This window comes from Phascolarctos cinereus, unplaced genomic scaffold (genome assembly GCF_003287225.1).
Source record: "Phascolarctos cinereus isolate Bilbo 61053 unplaced genomic scaffold, phaCin_HiC Scaffold_4;HRSCAF=312, whole genome shotgun sequence".
Lineage (NCBI taxonomy): Eukaryota > Metazoa > Chordata > Mammalia > Diprotodontia > Phascolarctidae > Phascolarctos > Phascolarctos cinereus.
This window is the reverse complement of record NW_027555847.1, coordinates 203,119,711-203,134,723: the sequence shown is the minus strand read 5'-3', so window position 1 is coordinate 203,134,723 and position 15,013 is coordinate 203,119,711. Positions and strand designations below refer to the sequence as shown.

The following is a 15,013-nucleotide window of genomic DNA, read 5'->3' as shown; positions in this document are numbered from 1 at the left end:
AGCATTTTACAAATATGTTTTCTCCTTTGATCCTTACAACCACCTTGTGAGATAGTGTTATTATGATCCCCATTTTACAGTTGAGGAACCTGAGGCAGACAGAGGTACTTGCCATGGGTCACACAACTAATAACTATGCATATGAACTCAGGTATTCCTGACTGCAGACCCAGAACCCTATCTATGATGAATTGTGGAGGGAGACATGGAAGAGGTGCCATTTGAGCCAAGCCTTGAAAATTGGTTAAGATATGATATTTGCAGAAGGGGTGTGTGGAAATTCCAGGCCTAGAAAATGGTCTGAGCAAAGGCTATACAGAGGAGGTAAAGTGTGGTTTAGGAAAGGGCTGATAATCTGGGGTTTTGGTTTTTTTCTGATTCACTTTTTGAGTATATTAATGAAAGAAACTTTTTACTGAGGCAGAAATTGTTTTCAGAAACTGGACACTGAAGTCATTAGAGAATTTCTCATTCTATATTGTCAATTCTCTTGAGAGTGATCAGGTCATTTGGATTAAAAGGGAAATGGTGTTTTGGTTTGTTTTTTAAAGAACCACTTTGTGGTAGCATGGTCTTTCCTGGGAGTCAAAAAGACTTGGATTCAAGTTCTGCATCTGTGTCCTTGGGGCAAGTTACTTAACCCTTAGTGTCTCCGACAGCTCTCTGAATTGCAGAGCGGGATGATCTTCACTGGCATAGGAAGTTAATCACTGGGAGCTCTCTACATTGATGAAATCACAATACCAGGAATCCCTTATCTTTCTTTGCTAGAATCTAATCCGATGATTGCTTTTATTGAAAGATGGGGAAGAGATAAGAAAGAAGTATGTCAACACCAATTCCCTTCCCCTCCCCCACTTCCTTCTCTCATAAGGAAAATTTTGAGTCATTTCTTCTAGACTGAAAATATTTCTGAGAACCAGAAAGATCCCTCTCCACAGAAGACTTAGTCCTTCTAAATCATTCTGTCTCCTTTCCTTTGCAAATTCGTCAAACTCGTCATACCCATCAGTTATACAGCCTAAGGCTCTGTGCCTGCGCCTCTTCCCTCATCAGTTTCCATCACAAGCCCTCACCACTTCTTACATAGATTATTGCAATAGCCTACTAACTGGTCTTCCTGATTGAAATCTATCAATTCTAATCCATCATCTGCTCAACTGAAAGTGAATTTTCTAAAGTGCAGCTAGGTGGTGCAGGGAATAGAGTGTTAGGCCTGAAGTCATGAAGACTCATCTTTATGAGTTCAAATCTGACCTCAGACACTTATTAGCTGTGTGACCCTTGGGCAAGTCACTTAAGTTTGCCTCAGTTCCTCATCTGTAAAATGGGCTGGAGGAGGAAATGGCAAACCACTCTAGTATCTCTACCAAGAAAACCCCAAATGGGGTCACAAAGAGCTGGACACAACTGAATGTCAACAAAAATTATGTCAGGTTTCTGCTGAAGGAGCTCCAGTGGCTTCCTGTTACCACTAGGATCAACTAGAATTTCTACCTTTCCTTGCCCAAACACACTCTGTGATCCAGGTATACTGGCCTTCCTATTTTCCTTTCTTCTTACACAATGTTCCCATCTCCCAACTGTGTGCCTTTGTATCAGCTACATCCTGTGCTTGAAATGCTTTCTCTTCTTATGTCCTATCTCACCTGGCTTCCTTCAAAGACAGCTCAAATCCCACATGTCTTAAGAGACTTTTCCCAGTGTCCCTAACTGTAAGTACTTTCTGAAGTACTGAAGCTGCCTTCTATCTACTCTGTAGGTACCTAATTGTTGTCTCCCCCTTTAGAAGGTAAGCTTCATGGGGACAAGGACTATTTTGACCTCCCTCTTTATTCCTAGCACTCTATCCACTGTGCCACCTAGCTGTTGTTGTTTGGGGGGAAGCATATATGAACTTTATTCATCTTTTTGGTATCTTCTTCCTGGAGAGACCTTGTGAAAACAGTAATGCTTTTTAACATGGTGTTGCTTCTGATGGATTTCCACCATGAGTATTTTTTTGCTCCACAAATTCTTACCAACTGCAATTTGCAGTCATTTTTTCATCTTTTCTTATCAGATATCTAGATAAGGTTCAAATGTAGCAGTTTTATTGTCATTCATTGTGCTAATACATGATTAACAAATGAAAACATCTGTTACCATTTTATAATGTTATATAGTATTTGATATATAATGATACGTAAATATTTCTATAATGTGAATACCTTTTATTTGCCTTTGGCGCAATAATTAGTAATTTTTTAAGTGGTAAAAAACAAAATGAAACACCAAAATTGGGCACGTGGGAAAGTGTGGATTAAGAGCACAGTCTGAGTTAATATAAAAGTTGAATGTAAAAATATTTTGTTTAAAAATGTGTGTGTGTGTGTGTGTGTGTGTGTATATGTATATATGTATATATACACACATATATAAAGTTTCATATCTTACACTCAAAAGTCATATTGTAAAATAAAATATAAATAGCTAATGATAAATATTAATTGATTGAAAAATTAAAGGCCTAGTTTACATAATATTGCATTATAAATCTTTTAATATGAAAAAATTATTGGGTTTTTTGAGAAGCTGAGGATATGTGGCTTGGGTTTTTAAGCCTGTGGTTTCATATAAATTATCAAATTTTAAATGTTGGAAGTGCCTTAATTCTTAAAACTCAGAAAATTTCACGTGAAGAGGTAGGAACTTTAATTAAGGATAAATTTCTTATCTTGTATTGAACCATCACAGATTTTGAAGTTAGTGGAGTCTAAAGTGATATGCTTGCCAGCTTCAGGGAGCCCTAGATGCTGCGCAAAATCTGAAGGTAAAACATTTTCTCTACCCATTGTGCGCTTTGATATTGAATTATTGATCTCAGTTGGCTGCCCAAGAGGTGACAGACAATGATGGGAGGGTTGTGAGCTTCTTTTTCTGTTTGATATAACATTTTCTTTCTGTTCTTTGTTGTATCTGTTTAATACGTCAAATGTGGCATTTGACATACTGATCTGTTTCTATCTGTCTGGCTTCCCATAATTAGACCCCTGATAAGGAACAAATGTTCAGATTCCAAGTGTTCAAACATGCACATAGCATTTTAAAAGGAAGCTTATTTATTCCCCTTAGCCTGCTCTGCTGCCTGAATTTCAAACTGGTTCTGCAACCCTCAGTCAGTTAGTAATAGATGAGTAGTGCTTATAAATACATTAGAATAGAGAAGAGGATTTCTTGGTATATTTTCTTATGTCAAAATATCTACCCTAATGTGTGAGAGCACCATTTTTTGTTTTGCTACTATATATAATGTGAAGAAATCTATTTCTTTTAACTTTTTAATGCTTTGCATATAATATGCATAGATTCTCTGACTCCTAGAGATGGAAGGGTCCTCAAGGTCCTCTAGTCTCTCCCCTTGCTCTGTGCATCAGTCATCATATCATAGGCCCATGAGTCTAGAGCAGGGTTTGTTATCCTGGAATACATGGACTTTAAAGAAATTTTTTTGATAACTTTATTCATTTAAAAACATTATCCTAAGAAGGTGTGTGTAGGCTTTACTAAAAGAATCTATGATACAAAAAAATTTAAAAGCCCTAGTTTGGAGTGAGAAGGAATTTAGGGGCCCTCTAGTTCTACCCTCTTATTTTACAGATGAAGAAACTAAGGCCCAATATTAGATTAAGTGACTAGAACAAGGTCACACAGGTAATCAGCAGTAAAGATAGAATATCATTAAGTCCTTACTCTGTGGTAATCATAGTGCTAAATACTGGCAATACAAAGTCGAATGAATAAATTAAATAAATAGTTCCTGCCCTCTTGGAACCTAAGTTTTATGGACACAAATCCTTTACATTCTGGTTCTGTAGCTTAGTAAGTTTGACCCTTCGAGGAAAGAAAAAGAAGACAGCTTGTTACTTTGGTGATCATTTAAACCATGAAAAGCAATGTGAGGGCCACACAGTCCTTCAGTATTCAAAGTCTGTCAGTAAATCCAGTAGTCAGGTTCTGTCTTAGCTTCTTGGGAAGGAAAACAGTGTCTCTAGAAACCCGTTTTGGAAGGGAAGCTTTGTTTTAGTAGATTTGCTTCTGGAGGAGAGTTGTTTGACAATGTGACCAAGACATTCTTGTCCTGGTGACTCTTAAGAGTAATGAGCAGGAAAGAAGCCATCAATGGAAGCTAGGCTATTGACAATGGAAGTGGCTCAGTGTAAATTTGTTAATATATGAGCTGCAGTCTTTCTTTTTCCTTTGCCACACTGCTGTGGTGTTTCCTTAGGATCTCTTAGTAATCTGACCCTTGATCCCAAACTAGCCCATCTGGTGGCAGCAGGTAGAACAGTGGTCAAGTCATATACATCAAGTCACTTGGGTTCCCAACTTTTGTCGTTTTCCTTGACTTTTACCACCGCAACACTTTGGGCATCAGTCCCTCATCCTTCCTCTCACAGCCACTGTTGTAGTTCAGACCTTTATCACTTCTTGCTTGGACTTCTGTAATAACCAATTATTAATTGATCTCCCTGCTTCCAGTCTTTCCTTTCTCCTTTACGTCCTAAGATGCACCACTTCCAAGGTGACTTTCTAAAAGCACAGGTCTGACCATGTCACTTCCATATTAAAAATCCGTAGTGGCTCCTTACAGATTTTAGAATCAAATATTATTTCATCTTTATCTCATATTTTGTTTCTGTTCTTTACATGTTTTATATTGCCCATAATTATTAGTATAGTAGAGCATCATGTAATTTATAAATGAGTAAATATACGCATATTGACTGTGTGTGTGTGTGTGTGTGTGTGTGTGTGTGTGTGTGTGTGTGTGTGAACTGATAGAGGTATATGATTGAAGAACTTTGGAGTCACTATTCTAAGGCAGAGAGAATTGAGAACTGAATTGATGAAGTTCCCTCAATTACTTTTGTACCTCCTCTGCTATGGCTTAGTGCTTTCTTTGAGAGTGATCAGTTTAGCTTAGAAAACATTTTTTTAAAGTTTACTTGATGCTTTTTATACCATAGTCACTTCCAGATAGTCTTTCCCCACATCCACACTTTCTCTTATGTCAAAATGTATGTAAAAGCAACCATCACTATAACTGCATTCATCTCTGTTCAGCCCCTGTTGAGTCCCTTTGCTCACCAAGAATAGGGAGGTGTGTTTCATAATCTGCCCTCTGGAATCTGTACTGGGTGTAGGATGTAATAGGCATTCCACTGCCTTTGAGTATTCTTTTCATTTACATTCCAGTAATCATATATATTGTAATAGTTTAGCTTTCATTGCTTATCAGTTCAATATACATCTTTCTGTCTGAATTCTTGAATTCTTAAAGTATAATATTCTATTACATTCATATATCAGTTTATTTGGCCATTTATTCCCCAATGAATGGCTGTCCTCTGACTTGGGTTCCAGTTTTTGATTAACACAAAAAGTTCTGCTATGAGTATTTTAATAAATATTTTACTTCTCTTTCTTTCTCTCAACTTGATGGGGTTCATATCCAATATCATTATCACTGGCTGAAAGAGTACAATCTTTTCTCACATAACTCTAAATCAGAGAAAGTGTATTTTTAAAAGTACCCTTATAAGAGAGAGTTTAACCATAAGCCCTCTGAAAATTAAAACCTTTTGTGATACACATATCATAAATTGTAGATATAGAAGGACTAATGGTCTCCTTTTTCTGTCCAGTTTCTGATGTTGCTGTCTGTATGTGAGTGTTCTGTCCAGTAACTGGGGCAGCTGGGTGGCACAGTGGATAAAGAAAAGCACTGGACCTGGAATCTGAAAGACATGAGTTCCAGTATGGCCTCAGATATGAGGCTGCACGACCCCTTTGTCTGCCTCAGGTTCCTCATCTGTACAATGAGAATTATAATAGCACCTACGTCCCAGGGTAGTTGTGACGCTCATATGAGATAATATCTGGGTATTTTTCCACTTAATAGTATTTTATTTTTTCCCATTATATGTAAAAATAGTTTTCAACATTCACTTCTATAAGATTTTGAATTCCAAATTTTTTTCTTTCTTCCGCCCTCTCCAAGACAGCAAGCAATTTGATATAGACTATACATGTACAGTCATATTTAACATATTTCCACGTTAGTCATGTTGCAAAAGAAGAATCAGAACAAAAGGGAAAAACCACAAGAAATAAAAAACAAAAAAGAGAGAAAATACTATTCTTCGATCTGCATTTATACTCAATAGTTCTTTCTCTGGATGTGGATAGCATTTTCCATCAAGTCTTTTGGAATTGTCTTAGACCATTGCATTGCTGAGAAGAGCTAAGTCTATCAGAGTTGATCATTGCACAATGTTGCTGTTAACCATGAGATGATGTTTGTGAAGTGCTGAGCACAGTGCCTCGCACCTAGTTGGCAGTTAATAAACCTTCCCTTCCTTCCTTCCATTAAAGACTGCTAAGGGGTTCCCTGAACTTGTCTTTTTTGAGTTGCCATATTTTCCAGAAACACTGAACCCCAAACATGCAGGAGTCCCTGAATATGTCAAGGATGAAGCACCCTCCGCCACAAGCTGATGTAATTTGTTGTATGCATCCCAAGTTGCCTGTGTGTCCTTAGGAGTCAAGACAGGCACCAATCAGGTACTAGGCTGAGAAGCTGCTTGTGCATCTGGGACCTGTATAGATAAGCAGACCATCCTATCTTTATAGTCTTGACAGTTCCCAAGGGAAAAGAATTCGGATTTTGCTGTTGCCTTGCTCCTCCCCTTTGAGAAGGGTTTTGTCCTTTTCCCACTTATACTGTACCTTTCCCCGCTCCATTCCAAGGTCCTTCAGGTGGAGGTTTCTGGTATCTCTTCTTTCTTTTGTCCTGTTGTTATAAATATGCAAACTTCTCTATGGATTGTGAACTCTTTGGCTTCCACATGCAGTTCATTTCTCTTGTAATAAACCTACTTTTCATTAAGTTTTGATTGCTTTGACTTCCTTCCTTCCTTCCTTCCTTCCTTCCTTCCTTTCCTTCCTTCCTTCCTTCCTTCCTTCCTTCCTTCTTTTCTGCCCACTCCCTCCTCTATCCCTCTGTTCCTGAGAGTATTTTGTCATGTTGTAAACCCTATGGACAAGACCAAAAAAAAAAAGACTTCCATTAATAGTATTTTCTTACTTAATAGGTCAATGTCAACCTGTTTTTTGCTCCCAGTTGATCCTTTTGAGTATTCTCCAAAATCAGGCAGCCAGCTGCTTGCTTCCCTTAGATGTATTCATCAAGAAGGAATGTTCTGGCCCTCCTAAGTGATCTTGATCTCTAGAGCACGTTGCTAGTTAGGAGTGTGGCTGCAAGTTCAGATTGCTTCCTTTTCTGTTCCTTGCCACTTTCCTTCATGCAAAGGGATACTTAGAGGAGATGTAAAGCGCTACTACTGAAATGTTTTAAAAATTAAAAATAGGATGATTGTTGAAAGAATAAAAAAGAGGCAGTGATTGAATTCAGTTATACATTTTTTCTGTGCCTGTTGTGTGCTAGGGGCACAGAATTTTGATAGACATGGTTCCTGTCCCAAAGTAGTTTATATTCTAGAATTTATATTCTATCCTAACATAGGAGAAGGCATAAGCATAGTTGTAATGCCCTTCTTATGATAAATGCACTATTACATTTGCAAAACAAAGTTCTCTGAGAGATCCAGAGGGGGAGGGTGATTATTCATTGGGATGACTCAATTGGGTGTTAAAGGTTATGTGGGAATACAATCAAGTATCAAGCATTTATAAAGAGTGTGCTATGTTCCAGGTGCTGTGCTGGGTACAGGTGATACAAAGACAAAATATAAATTTTTCAGCAGGTGGAATGGAGGACATTCCAGGTTAGAGAATAATACACTTGGTCAGTAGCAGGAGAGTTAAGAGTGTGTTTGAGGGGACTGAAAGTAGTTTGGTTTTGGAGTATCATTTATGTTGAAGATTTTAAGATGCCAGCAAAAGGAATCTCAACTTTGTCATTCTTCTTCTGCTCAAAAAACTTCAGCGTTTCCATTGCCTAACGTAATTAGCTCTATGCATAAGAGATATTATTCTGGTAATTGGAAGTTATGGCAATTATTCTAGCAGAGTGGAGGTAGGAAACACTGTTAGGCTATTGCAGACATTTAGGTCAGAAGCATCAAACTCACTCCCTAATTGTGCTGAACCAGATTACAATTTAATTGGAAAATATTTGACAAAGAAATAAAAATACATTACAATACAGATAATGTAAATTTGTGGCTCTTTAAGTCAACATTCAGCCTGTAGGGATCCATTTCTATTTGAGTTTGATATCATTGGATGGTAGTGAGAGCTTGTGCTATTGTGGTAGCTGTGGAAAGAGAGAAAAAAGGAACAGATGCTTGATGTAGATGTGAAAGCTTCAAATGTGGGCTTGGACAAGTCGCTTACCTCTCTGGGGTACAGTTTTCTCATCTGCAAAATGAGGAACATCCTTGAGATAGTCTCCAGTGCCCCTTCCAGGTCTAAGTCTGTGATCCTGCAACAGGAAGTGGCAACTGATTGGATATTAGACTTAGGGTTATCTTTTACTTGTGCCTGTGCTCTAGGTTACAAACATCGGAGCCAAGATGAATGGGTGGTTCCACAGAGAAAAACAGTGAAAGAAGAGCTGGGGGGGGGGATAAACTATTTTGATCATGTTGAGTTAGAAATATACAGATGAAGATATATGGATGGAGATGCCTTCTATAGAGCTGAAGATGAGGATCTTGAAGTGCCAAAAAAAGGAACTTGGAAGGTTATCTTTAAGGGAAGAGCTGAACCAGAAGGTTCTTGTCTAACATCTGCTCTACCTGAGGAGAGATCTTCTGCCTAAAACTAGACTCCAGGTAACTGCAGCCCTCGCACCTCAGTAGCCCAGGATGTTACCTTGGATTAGGTAATATCTTTGCTTCTGTTGATGCTGCTGCTTCATGTCTAAGAGGAATGTCCACATTTTGGCATTTTGGAGCAAGGGGGAATACTTAGATCTCACCCAGTGCTTATTTTGGGTCCGCTCAGGTTGTGTTTTGGGTTTACCCAAAGTTTTAATTTATTTACTTTTGGTTCCTTTATAGTATCTTTTCCAGATCCTTGGACCAGTTTAGCAGAATTGGGAGTACATAATTTGACTAAGTCTAGTTTTGCAATGGTGTGTTTACAGGAAAACAATATATATGATGACTACAGCAATGTAAACAGAATAAAAAAAGGAAACTACATAATTAAAACAAGCTTTATTCTTGAAGAAGGGATCAGAAAATATATCTCTATCCCTTCTTGACAGACGTGAGAGACAGTGAGTATGGAATATCAAACTTGACTGATGTATTGGTTAGTTTTGCTGAAATTCTATTCTTTAAACTCTTACCCCCCCCCACATGTGTTAAAGGGATTCCTTTTGATTGGGGAGGCATGTGGGATATATTAGGAAATGAAGGTGATATTTTTAAAAACATGAATAAAACATTTTTAAGAAAGAAATTATGTTAGCAGCTAGGTCAGGCCTACACAATCTGTGGCCCATCAAAAGATTTCAGGCAGCCCACGAAAAATGTAGAGACTGTGGGTTGTGCAGGCCTGAGCTAGATGGTGGAGTCAATAGTGTGCTAGAACTGGACTCAGAAAGACCTGGGTTCAAATCTTGCCTGAGATATTTACTAGCTGAGTGACTAAGTCACTTAACCTCTATCTCTCTTAGGTCACTCATGCATAAAATGGAGATAGTAATAGTATCCACCTCCCAGGGCTGTTGTGAGGATAAAATGAGGTAATATTTGTGAAGTGGTATACAGTATTCAAAGAGCTATGCAATTCTAGCTATTGTTATTATTCTCTAGAGTATTAATTTAACAAAAAATGGTTCCATAAATCTGAAAAAGAATATCAGCCATTAAAAAATGAGACAAATGATGGTTTTCTTAGGCTCAGTGATAGGTTAAAAAATAATTTTTGATTTTCATTTGCAGGGGGCATTATTGAGTATTATTTTAGTCTAAAATAGAACAGAAGAATTATCAAAAAGTTACTGTAATGAACTTGAAAAAGTACAATAAAACCACAGGGTCTAGTCTATTACATTACATTTATGAAAGCACTATCTCAGAATCCCTATTTCTTCAAAACTACATCAGGCCCCACCCTCTACATGAGGCCTTTTCTGATATTCCCCACACACACCCTGCTAGCGTATTCTCCTTTATCCTCTGAAACTGCTTTGAACTTAACTATGTATATATTTTCTATCATACCACATGTCCAAAAAGTCTTAGTGTGATTTTAAGGTAGTAAAGATACACTAAGACTTTTTGGACACCCTATATGTGTATATGTTTCTCTTGGTTGAATATAAGCTTGCTTGTTGACTAACTGAATAATATAGTTATGTATAAATGGGTGTATGCATGTATGTGTATTCCATAGCAAGAAATGTCAATTCATTTACATTTCTCTGAGTGAGAAACATTTGTAGTTAGAAAATTCTTAGAAACAAAGCCATATCTTTATACATATAATAAGAAAAGACAGGGGCAGCTAGGTGGTGCAGTGGATAGAGCACCAGCCCTGAAGTTAGGAGGACCTGAGTTCAAATCTGGCCTCAGACACATGATACTCACTAGCTATGACCCTGGGCAAGTCACTTTTAACCCTGTTTGTCTTGCGCGTGTGCCCCCCCCCCCATAATTAGAATCCAGACATGAAAAGCATTGCAACAGTGTAAGTTTTATTGGTCTCTTCTGAGAAATGTGACTTCACTGGGAATTCAGGAGAAGGGGAACACTGGGGAGGGAGGAAGGAAAGAGGTGCCAAAGGCATGGCACCTTCATTATTTATTACACCTTCCTCCCCAACCTGTGCTCTTCCATCCAGTGACTCTGGCCTCCTGGCCGTTCCATGAACCCATCTTTCAGCTCTGGGCATTTTCTCTGACCATTCACTTATGGCTGGAATGTTCTCCCTCCTCCATTCTGACTACTGACCTCCCTGGCTTCCTTTAAATCTCACCTAAAATCCCACTTTCTACAGGAAACTCTCTCCAACCCTCCATTAGATTGTAAGTTCCTTGATGGCAGGGACTGCCTCTTGTCTTTTGTTTGTTTCCCAGGCACTTAATAGTAGGCACTTAGCGTTTATTGACTGATTGATTGGATTGATTAGGTCCAGTTGTATGTGACTTTTAGAGGGGCAGAGTTCTAGTGATTCTGGCAGAGTAGTCATTTTATGCCTAGTTTTTGACTCCTGTTGGTGTTAGTATTAGCCATGAAGTCATTCTTGAGTGTTGGCTCTGGAAGGTTAAGCGCGACAGTTTTTGTTTGAGTTGGCCCTCTCGTACTTTGCCTTGGAGAAATCCCTTAATGGAACACCTGCTTATTTGAGACAGAGATGAAAATGCTGAAGATCCTAGAGATAACAGAAAGCCACTGGAGTTGATTGAATAGAAGAATGTAATGGTCAGATTTGACTTCCAGGAGCCAAGATGGTGGAGTAAGTAATAAGTTGCTCTTACTTTCCTTTATTGACATCTAACAACCCTGAAAATAGCACCTCAGGAAAAACCCTGGAACAGATGAGCCATCAGAAAGACGGGGTACAGCAGTCTTTTAGCCTGGGAAGCTTGAGGGATTAATGGGACAGGTCCCTCTTTCCCTGATGGGAACTGAAGGTGTCTCAGCAAGCCCCACCTTGGCAAACCAGTGGGAGATCCTGAGCCCCAGGGTGGTGGAGCAGGCAAGCAACAACACCAGGACCCCCCAAGTACCTTGGCATAAACAGGGGAACTGGTGAACTCCAGCTTAGAAAACCACCACATGAGCCAGCAGGCAGGCATCCTCCAGCAGCCAAACCTTCTGGTACCTCAGATTAGCCTTGATGAGCCAGTGTCTTCCATGGGCCAGATCCCACCCTCACCACCCTGAGAACTTCAGTTGTGCTGACCCCAGCTCAGTACCAGGTAAGCTGCCAGACCCCAACAGCCTCCAGCTGCCAGCACCTGAGGCCCCAGCACAGAGAGCCAGGTCCCTGGCCCCTAGCACAAGAAGGTCAATGTCCCCCGTGCTCTAGTAGGAGAGCTCAACCATAAAAGCCAGGAAATAGGCAAACATCGTGAGCAAAAGGCAGAAACAGACAAGGACCACAGATTCTTTCTATGGGGACAGGGAAGATCAAAACAAAAATTCAGAAGAGAACAACATTGTCACATCCCATACCCACATCCAAAACCTCAAAGGGAATATGAAAGAAAAGGGAAGGGGTGGATAGTAACTGGAAACTAAATAATCTAATCCTAAAAAATGAGTGGGTCAAACAACAAATCATGGAAACAATCAGTAACTTCATCTAAGAGAATGACAGTAATGAAACAACATACCAAAACTTATGGGACGTAGCAAAAGCAGTTCTTAGGGGAAGCTTTATATCTGTAAATGTTTACATGAATAAAATAGAGAAAGAGGAGGACAATGAATTGGACAGGCAACTAAAAAAGCTATTAAAAGAACAAATTAAAAATCCCCAATTAAATACCAAATTAGACATTCTAAAAACCAAAGGAGACATTAATTAACTTGAAATTAAGAAAATTATTGAACTGAAAAATAAAACCAAGAGCTGGTTTTATGGGAAAAAAAAAACCCAATAAAATAGACAAACCTTTGGTTAATTTGATTTTAAAAAAAAGAAGAAAACCAAACTCTTGGTATCAAAAGTGAAAAGAGTGAATTCACTGCCATTGAAGAGGAAATTAAAATAATAATTAGGAGCTATTTTGCCCAACTGTATGCCAATAAATTTGACAACCTTAGTGAAATGGATGAATATTTGCAAAAATATAAATTGCACAGATTAATAGAAAAGAAAATAAAATACTTAAATAACCCCGTTTCAGGAAAAAGAAATTGAACAAGCCATCAGTGAACTAACTCCCTAAGAAAAAATCTCCATGGCCAGATGGATTTACAAGTGAATTCTATCAAACATTTAAAGAAGAACTAATTCTAATAATATATAAACTATATGGGAAAATAGGTAAAGAAGGAGTCTTACCAAATTCTTTTTATGATACAAATATGGGGCTAATACCTAAACCAGGAAGAGCCAAAACAGAGAAAGAATATTATACACCAATTTCCCTAATGAATATAGATGTAAAAATTTTAAATAAAATATTAGCAAAGAGATTACAGCAACTTATCCCAAGGATAATATACTATGACCAGGTAGGATTTATAACCAGGAATCCAGGACTGGTTCAATATTAGGAAAACTGTCAGCAGAATTGACCGTATCAGCAACAAAAACTAACAGAAATCATGATTATCTCAATAGATGCAGAAAAAGCAAAAAGAAAATGCAACACCATTCCTATTAAAAAACAGTGGAGAGCATAGGAATAAATGGAGTCTTCCTTAAAATGATAGGTAGTGCCTTTTGGTCTGAGCTGTAGTAAGGGGCTGTGCAGGCAGCAACGAGTTCCCCAGCTTTTGTCCCTCTGTCACTGGCTTTCTTCCTCCAACTCCAACACCTTTTCCCTCTGGAACCATGACAGGACAGGCCATCTCCTTTGCCAAAGACTTCCTGGCCAATGGCATTACTGCTGCTATCTCCAAGGCTGCTGTGGCCTCCATTGAGAGAGTTAAGCTACTATTGTAGGTGTAGCATGCAAGTAAACAAATTGCTGCAGATAAGCAGTACAAAGGCATAATGGATTGTATAGTCCACATTCCAAAGGAACAAGGGGTGCTTTTCTTCTGTTAGGGTAGCTTAGCAAATGTCATCAGATATTTCTCCACCCAAGCCCTTAACTTTGTCCTTAAGGATAAGCATAAGCAGGTGTTTTTGGAAGGAGTGTACCAGCACACACACTTTTGAAGGTACTTTGCTGGCAATCTTGCCTCTGGTTGTGCAGCTGGAGCCACTTCTCTCTGCTTTGTCTACCCCTTGAATTTTGCAAGAACCTTCTTGTCAGCTGATGTTGGGAAATCTGGCACTGAGAAAGAATGCAAAGGACTGGGAGACTGCCTTGTGAAAATCACCAAATCTGATGGAATTTGTGGCTTGTATCAAGGTTTCAGTGTCTCAGTGCAGGGTAGCATTCTCTATAGAGCAGCTTATTTTGGAATCTATAATACAGCAAAACGTATGCTCCCAGATCTGAAGAAGACTCACATTGTGATGGGATAAGTGCCCAAACAGTGACTGCTGTAGCAGTTGTGGTCTCCTATCACTTTGATACAGTGAGGCGGCAAATGATAATGTAGTCTGGGTGCAAAGGAGATGATGTCATGTACACTGGGACAATTGACTGCTAGTGGAAGATTGCTAAAGATGAGGGTGGCAAAGCTTTCTTCAAGGGTGCCTGGTCTAATGTTCTTAGAGGCATGAGTGGAGCTTTCATGCTTGCCCTCTATGATGAATTGAAGAAGTAATCTAAGTACATCCTAACTAAAAAAGGAACCAGTGGATATAGATCATGTAGACTACTTAACCATAAATAACATTAACATAACCATTTTGGACCATTGACCTATAAGAAATTCCTGTTGTCTTTTTATCCAGGCTAGATCATGTTTGTAAGGGAGCTAGGAAAACCTAGAAAAAGGGACTCATTTATTGTGATCCATTATTTACACAGTGGAACTGATGATGATTCAGTATATTGATTGGTTTTTGGGAAAATGACAGTTACTATGGGTCTAAGGAGGCAGATCAACTTAGACCATCTAGTTTAAATGCTCTTTTGTAGGACCATAAATTTGAGTTTAAGTTTTTATTTTTTTAAAAAATCCAGTCATGTCATTTTTTAAAAAATCATTTAGTACTTAAGCACTATATACACTGTTTACATGGCTGACTATTTGGCAGTTATGATGATCTATGTTGCTGTAAAATAAATACACAGGAAACTCAGAAAAAAAATGATAGGTAGCATCTCAAGCATTATATGTAATTGGGATAAGCTAGAAGTATTTCCAGTAAGATCAGGGGTGGAACAAGGATGTCCATTATCACCACTGTTTTTATATTG

General features: G+C 38.6%; 1 protein-coding gene and 1 pseudogene across 1 annotated transcript in view; both read left to right on the top strand.

Annotated features, from left to right (window-relative positions):
* SNX30 (sorting nexin family member 30) overlaps positions 1-15,013 on the top strand; it is a 190,196-nt gene that overhangs the window by 101,582 nt on the left and 73,601 nt on the right. The gene's annotated exons all lie outside the window — the stretch shown is intronic.
* Positions 13,089-14,414, top strand: LOC110198234 (ADP/ATP translocase 3 pseudogene; annotated as a pseudogene).